At 34.8% G+C, this 8,390-nt stretch overlaps 1 pseudogene; it reads right to left on the reverse strand.

The window, feature by feature from the left end:
- Positions 1 to 1,166: 1,166 nt before the first annotated feature.
- LOC114258959 (uncharacterized) lies at positions 1,167 to 3,862 on the reverse strand (annotated as a pseudogene).
- Positions 3,863 to 8,390: the final 4,528 nt, after the last annotated feature.

Here is an 8,390-nt window from a genome sequence, read left to right on the forward strand (position 1 = left end):
TTAATTTAAAGTCTTACAAATTCAATAATTAGTTTAAAATCATACCAATCCAAGACTCTACACTCATTTGAGTCACTTTCAAATAAATATGCCGATCTAACAAGACCTAGTAAATTAGCATATTTCATTTCAAGAACTTAATCTTTAACCACTGTTTAACAGACATGTTTTAGCTAAATAAGATATACAATACTCAAGATTATAAATATACATATATAATTGGTACTAATGGTGAAGTCGTTCTCCAATCAATGTCATACTAAATTTTTTCCCCACTAATGTCTTTAAAGGAAAAACTATCCAACTCCATGGAAACACACATTTAGTATTTCACCAATTCTTCAAAGTGAGAGCTCACAACAGATCTTCATCAATCTTTGCTACTTGGCAAATTACCCCCTCCTTGTTGCCTGCCAATAACCACCCTATATTTGCATGCCCTGAGAATAGAATAAATCTTCTTAGCCAAAATAATTATTTAAATAAATAAATAAATGAAGATAAATGACAAACAACCAAACAAATTGAAAATCAAGACTCGAATAACAAATTCTTGCTCCCACATTCTTAAACTAATCAGTAATTAATTACCCTAGACCACTTGTTAATCTAAAACAAGCCAATTTTTTTGGTATATAGGGTCAAGAGAATAGGACTCCCGGTAAGGCTCACACACGCCAAACGCCTATGAAAGCCCACTCAACCACTAATATGTATTACGTGACCAAAAATATCCAGAGTCACATGCCAATGAATTTCCTTTTATTTCGTGGGAATCCAAATGCCTAAGCAGATATCCCACAAGGTCACATTACTTATTAGGATTGTTTGAACTTGCCCCTTGATTTTCAGAACTAAAAGAAACCATATCAACAAAATGACTCCACACAACACCTAGTCCTGTCGTCACTAGAACCTAGTTCACGGCTTTGCAAGAAGCTGATTCTAGGAGCTTCTATTTCCACATACCACTTTTTTTCAATTCACACACCAATTTTGTTCAGAAGCAGATATCTGAATAAAAAAAGTGTATGCACTGAGAAAAAGTAGTGTGTGAAAATAGAAGCTCTCCAAATTTCATGGGCATAAACTTATTGCCGGGTTGGATTCAAGCCTCCATATCTGGCTTAAAGTAAAATAAATACAAAGCTAGCTCCATAAAGTAAAAATAAATAAATTGGCCATGGATTGTCCACAGCTTGCCAGTTTTATCATTTGCTGAAGGGCCTCATACCTTCTTTTAAATTATGAAGGAACTAATCCGCGATCTTGTTGAAAAAACATGGGAAAAGAATAAAAAACACATACCTCAAAACATGTAGGTAATTAGACATTTTTTTCCATGACACCATTTGAACATTCCTTTTTCTCTTTCCAGATTGCCAGTACTTCATTAGTTCTGAACCGCTGTGTAATGTCAATTCCTCCAGCAGAGTTGACATCCCATTAGCATATGCTTGGAGACCAGTATACGCAATCATTACTCCATTGTCCATGCCGTACCTGCCTCTCCCCTGGAGCACATGATTCTTATCATTTCTTGCAAGCACTCATTACTACCCACACCACCAACAATGAGAACATCTTTCTTGTCACAGTGTGCCATTGCCTGTTCTGTAATCTCCACAAGCACCGGAAACATAGTTTCCTAAAACAATTTAAATTGAATGCAGAAACTGAGCCACAACTAGATGGTGTAAATATTTAACTAATACTTGCAATTTACAAGAAACAACCATACCAAATTGCCAACTACATAACCTTTTTATCACCACAAAATATGTAATTTTTTTTTAAATATTGGAAGCCTTCCAAATGATTACCTGAAGGGAATAGCATAAATCTGCAGGGGTGCATTAGCTTTTCCTCAATAGTGGCTTCAAGATAACTCAGTATTCCACCAAATGAAACATTCATTCCTTTGACAGCATAGGGAAAGTCTATAAACTTTTCTCCTCTCTTCGCAAGCTGATGAAGAAGGGAAAAAATAAAAAAGGCAAACTAAGGAGAAATCATTTATTTATTGCATCATTTCAAGAACATTCTGTTTGCGGAAAAATGGCACATAACAGCATGATCAGCAGCTAAAGCTATCTAAGAAAAATTTAGAATATCTCCAGAATGAAAATAAGCATAAAATAGCAAACCAAAGTCCTAGATAATTGAGAGGTGTAATGAACCTCAAAAATCTAAACTTACCCAAAAAATCAAAAATTACACATCAATCATGTAATATGAATGCAGTGCTTTGCTAAAATATAGAAAAACAAAAAAACATATATGAAGACATAATAAAAGGTGGTAGTTGAACATATTTTTAAAAAATGATAGCAAGAACTAATCAAATAAGATGAAGGTAGACTAAATACATTGGAGAAACATAAGAAGAAGAAAAAAACACGGATAAAGCTTCTATTACCTTTATCGAACAAGAACTAACAATAAATTGAACCTTGCACTAAATTCACCAATATCTACTGCTCACTGACCAAACTCAATAGAACAAGAAGCACAAAAGTTGAATTGTATATAAAATAATATAACAATAGAACTCAACCCAAAAAAGCCTGCATCCTGACCATTTCAGGTAGGTTTCATCTTTAGCCTTCATTCAACTCCATCCAGAGAGGCATATCATCTCATAAATCCTTGGCAACTATTTCTTTCTCATAGCCCCAGCTGATGTTCATTTTGGCCTTCCTCTTATCCTTTTAGCAACTTAAATTTAATTCTTCCTTTAGGAGGAGTGGCAAAAAACTGGGAGGAAAGATTCTATACAAAGGAAAGAAAAGAAAGGGAGGGAAAGGAAGAATTACCTCACCCTTTATCTGTTTGGTTAAACAGGAAGGAAAGAAAAAGAAATAAATACTACTAACTGCTTATTTAATCATTTTCCGTTACAAATGAAGAGAAGGGTGTTATATAGCTGACTACAATGGCCTAGGCCTAACAACCACAAAATTCCCACCTTCAACAGAGTTCATAATGAAGTAAATAATAAAATTTCTTCCTTAAAGATCAAAGAGTCTCAAAGCCTCATTTATAGTTGTCTTTGTGTGCGTCTTTAGTCTTTCGAGAAGGCCGCCAGGGGGGGGGCGATACCAAAATCGAGCTATACAACATTCAAAGATCAGAAATTGGCAAGCCATAACCATGACTTTTCCCAGTTCAGTGCATGCTAGTCAAACAACATCAGAAGGTGGTCTCATACAAGTATTGATCTCAAACAAAATGCAAAACTGAATCATAGTAAGAAATAAAGTCTTAGAGAACGGATCAATAAAAAAAAAATTTGCTAACTTCTATAGTTAAGCAAGTAAAACATCAAATAGCAGCTCAATTTTATTTTTATTATTTTGTCTTTAAGACATTTCAACACAATAACCTATAAAGTTATGACTATTAATGGTCAGTCTGTGTGAATTTACCAACTGATATAGGTTGAGGAAACTTGCTTCCAATTGCATACTTGCTCAATGTTGTACCCAGGGTTTGCATCATTAGACAAAGTTAGAACCCTCGCAAACCGGTCCAAGCAATTCCCAACAGCAATACCTATAGTCTCACCAAAAATCCGATACCACCCTTCGTTATATGCAATCACCTGTGTGTTCCCACCACTTACATATAGCGCAACAAGGTCATGTGGACCAGTGACAACCCTTCCCATCTCAATATGAGCAACACAATGATTTACCGTAACAATGGTGTTGGGTAGTTACTCGCGGAAAGAATCCCTGCCCTGGTGGGGTAACATAGGTGTGTCTTGGGTTTGACATAATTGAGCCATCAAGGGTCTCACAACCCCTACACCAATCTTGCTGGCTGACCCCTCAAACCCTAGAGCTATCATCTTCTTCATCTTTTAAGAATAATATTAATATGCCTGACTCAAATCCAACGTCTTTAAATTAGGTTGATGTGTTGCACGATTGGAGGTGCCAGTAATGATTACGAAGTTGTAACATGAATGTGGTGAATGTTACAGACAATAATAGCACTGTAGTGGAAAAAAATAAAATGGGCTCAATGTTGGAAATAAATTGAATCAAAAGTAAGGTGAAAGGAGGCTTTTGTTGAGATGATTTCTTAGAAAATGTTGAACTTCAATTTGTCAATATCAAGATTGAAAAGGTTTTTTTCCCCTTGTTTTTGAGAGGACTCCATTTTTGGAGTAAAATGAATGCTTTTATTTAAAATCAAACCCATTTCTCCAATTTAAAAATACTATACCTTTTTTTATGTTTATTTATTAGATTGACTACAAAATGGTAAATGAAAATTTTAGATCTTCTCAAATAGAAAATAAAAAGACTTACATTAACTCCAAAATCCTATTTTACACATTTTTTAGTCAACTGGATAGGGTCACAAATTATTTAAACTAGACTTTATTTTGTTTATTTATTTTATGTTTACTAGATTGACTCCAAAACAGTAAATAAAAAATATAAGATTATCTCAAATAGAAAACAAAAGGACTATATTGAACAAAAAATCCTATTTTACATATTTTTTTCATTCAATAGGAATGTGTTACTTAAACTATTTAAACATGTTATGGCACCCCTTAATGAAAATAACAAGTTCTTCATACTTTTAAGAGATATATATGTTCCAAGCTAGGCAAAGTCGCCAGTTTCCATGATTATTCTCTTCTTGCTTCCAAGAGATGATTCCAAATATAACTTCTTCAATTAGATTATTAATTGTTTAATTCTGTTGTTCATCTAGTTCTGTACATTTTTTTTGATTTAAAAAAAAAAAAAATTTATCCACTACTTCATGGCAAACTGCAACACCTAAAGAAAACTTATCCAATACTTTTTTTATTATCTAATTTGTGAGCAAGCTAATTTTGAAAATGATAGTCCTACTAAAACAAGTTATAATGGTAAAAAATTTGAATCACCAAATTGGCAGATATTAAAAAGAAGAAATACTCGATTAATGCTAGTCCCGGGCTTCTAGGACAAAGTGTAAAGAGAAGAGTTAGATCTTTCTCCTCTGCGAAGAATGAAGTGAGCCGGCTTTGGCCAACAAATGAAGTTCTTTAGTAGGTTATCCGTTCCTCATAGCAAAGAATGCATCGTATATATGGCTCACCAACGTATCTGCTTGGATTTGCAAGAACGAAACTCGGAATTGGATCTGCTAGTCCACGCCAAGAGAAACCATGAACCAGAATAGAAGAGCTTGACCCACCCATGAGTAAATATTTCATAATAGCCTTATTAGACTGTACATCTTTCTTGGTGTATTTAGATAATATGTAGGAGCATAAACTGAAACACTCTGGAGAAACATAATTTGTATAAATAAAGCCCATCCAGGATCATGTGGCAATGACATTTTTATAATTATGAGTTATTGATGCTTCGAATTGAAATGAAAAGACCAAAAAAAAGGCCATATTCTACTCTTCGTTTGGATCGGGAGATGAGAATAGAAAGAAAATTATTAAAGTTTCTCACCTAGTTGAGAAAATAAAGAAATGATTATGATTTCTCACCTTCTTGTTCGGATGGACAATGAAAAAAAGCGGATACACGTGTCTTTTTATTTTATTTGTTTAGTATTTAGAGGGGTAGTTTAGGTATTTTAATTTTAATTTTTTTATAAAGTGTAACTTTTATATCTCATCAAATGTCACCATTTTTGGTGATAAATAAAAAGTGTTGTTATTTGTGTTTCTCATAATTACTCACCTCATTAATCATTCAAATAAAATGATAAGAAACCCTATTATCTCAATCCAAAAGGAATAAAAAATAATTAACAAAAAATAACAAATTAAATATTAAAAGAGAAAGAAGGGGTAAAATCAGTTAAGTCAAGGTGCTACTGCCTGGTTGGATTTTTCAATAGACAATGAAAACAATTGCTATAGCCTTACCAAAAACAAAACAAATATTAACAATTGTATCAAAGCATGAACAACATCTAGAAACAATGATACACTAATTTTGCTTAATATGATCATGTGGACATCTAGCCAGTCGTCCGGTGGTGTTGTATGACCTGCAGCTCCAATGACTATGAACAGAAAATTGATGAAAGGCACAATCATCCTTAATTTAATGAAAACTTTAACATATTTTGAATTTGATACTTATTTGGTGAAAGCGTTGGAGCAACAAAAGACTTCTCTTTTCATCAAATTTAAATTTGATGAAACAAAAGGTGTAGCGTTGGAGATGGTCTAAGACATGCAAAAACTAGGAAATTCTAGTACACTTCTACTTATGTAAATTTTTTTTTTAATTATGATATTATTTTAGTTATGATTTATAATTTTTTTAATTATGTCTTATGTTATGTTTAATTATAATATTGTTTTTAGTTATAACTTAAAATGTATAAAGTCATATATATATATATATTGTTGGGGAATTTTCAAAATGGGTTTTTAAAATGTATAGTTTAAATTTTTGGTGTTTTCAAAACCTTCATTGTTTTTCTTTGAAAAGTTTGAAATAAGCTTGGGGATTTTGTCCCACATCGAAAAGAGAGGAAAACATGAAGCACTTAATAAAGTGCTACATTGAATATTCTTTTGAATATGGAATTGTGAGGTGAAAGCTAGTGTGCATGCACCCACACTGCACGTGCGCGTGGCGTGGCCAGTGTGGCGTTTGATGGCGCACTTTGCACTTAGCACGGACGCATCGGCACAAGGCGCCATGAGGGTGCTTTCCTATCATAGCTATTGATTGGTGATGCGTGCTTTCCTTACTGATAATCAAGTTCTGCAGATTTCATTATCAGTGTCTTGGTTTTCTTGATTATATCAAGAGTATTCTGATATACTGTCGTCAGTGCAGACGCCGGTAGACTTGATCTTTAGATCAGGCTTCATTGTATCCTGGAGGCGAATTTGCTGTAATCCCCTGCACACCTTTTGGCGGGTGCAAATATTGTCTTTAGGAAAGCGACTTAGTAACGTGACTTGAAGCATCATATTTTTGTTCAGCATAGACAAGATCATTGCCAACTTTTGAAGACTTGAAGATCTCCAACTGAAGATTTCAAGACATTTGTTCTAACAATCTAAAGACAAATTTGGATATGGTGATGTCTATTCAGAAAATGACTCAAGATTTCATGAAGCTTGACCGATTTGATGGAGGAAATTTATGACGCTGGCAAAAGAAGATACACTTTTTGCTCACCACTCTCAAAGTGGTCTATGTGCTAACCATCCTTATCCGATGGAACAAGAAGATAAGACTATGGAGCAAACCCGTACCAGAACCAAATGGGAGAATGACGATTACATTTGCCGAGGACACATTCTAAATGCGTTGTCAGACTCTCTGTTCGATGTGTATCAACATCTGGAAATGGCAAAGCAACTATGGGACATATTACAGTCAAAGTACCTCACCGAGGATGCCACCAGTAAGAAATTTCTTGTTAGTAATTTTATGCGTTTTACTATGATTGATACAAAGCCCATTATGGAAAAATTCCATGAAATCCAACATATTCTGAGTCAGTTTCAACAATAGAATATGAACATGGATGAATCTATTGTGGTTTCATCTATAATAGATAAACTGCCATCTTCTTGGAAGGATTTTAAGAAAGCTTTGAAACACAAAAGAGAAGATCTAACTTTAGAGGAATTGGCTCAACACCTCCAAGTTGAGGAAGAGTCAAGACTTCTTGAAAGTAAAGAAAACCAATTGGCTCAGACTTCCAAGGTTCACATGGTGGATGATGGAAAGATGTTCAACAAAAAGAAGCGTAAGTATGAACCCCAACCAGAGAAAGATGCTAAGAATTCGAAAGGGGCTTGATGGCATTGTGGCAAGCCAGGGTACTTTAGAAATGAATGCCTGTAGCGATCCCGATTTCGATCCTTCTTTCATGTTTTGTCACTTTGACTGGACCGGTCAGGGATTGAGCTGCTCGGTCAGCTCGCGGGGGTCCAGGGGGCAGCGCCCTGGCGAGGTTGAGGGGCAGCGCCCCCAAAACAAAAATGTAAAATGCATTCGAAGTTGCTTGTCCACTCGAGCTGCCGTTTATACGCTCGAGCGGAGAATGTTTGGTTTCAGAAGTTTGAGCTGTTTACAAAAGTACTGGGTTAGTGTATTTGACGCTCGAGTGGGCCATGTTATATCAGTTCGTGAATCTGATATTTCATATCACTTTTTCAGTCCTCTCTCTCTCTAAAACTCTCCAGAATTCTAGATTAGGAGCTTCTCTCTCTAGAAGTCATCTTCTCTCTTTGATTTTTCCAAATCGATTGGGATTTAGACCTAAGTTCTTCACCAAAGTTGGTTATTATCTCAAGGGTTTTGTTCTGTGCGGTGAAGATCGAGTTTCGACATCGTTGATTTTGTGGGTTTCATCTCATTTCTTCTTCAAAACTTGAGGTAGGGATT

Source organism: Camellia sinensis, chromosome 6, assembly GCF_055761805.1.
Source record: "Camellia sinensis isolate YWXY chromosome 6, ASM5576180v1, whole genome shotgun sequence".
Taxonomy (NCBI): Eukaryota; Viridiplantae; Streptophyta; class Magnoliopsida; order Ericales; family Theaceae; genus Camellia; species Camellia sinensis.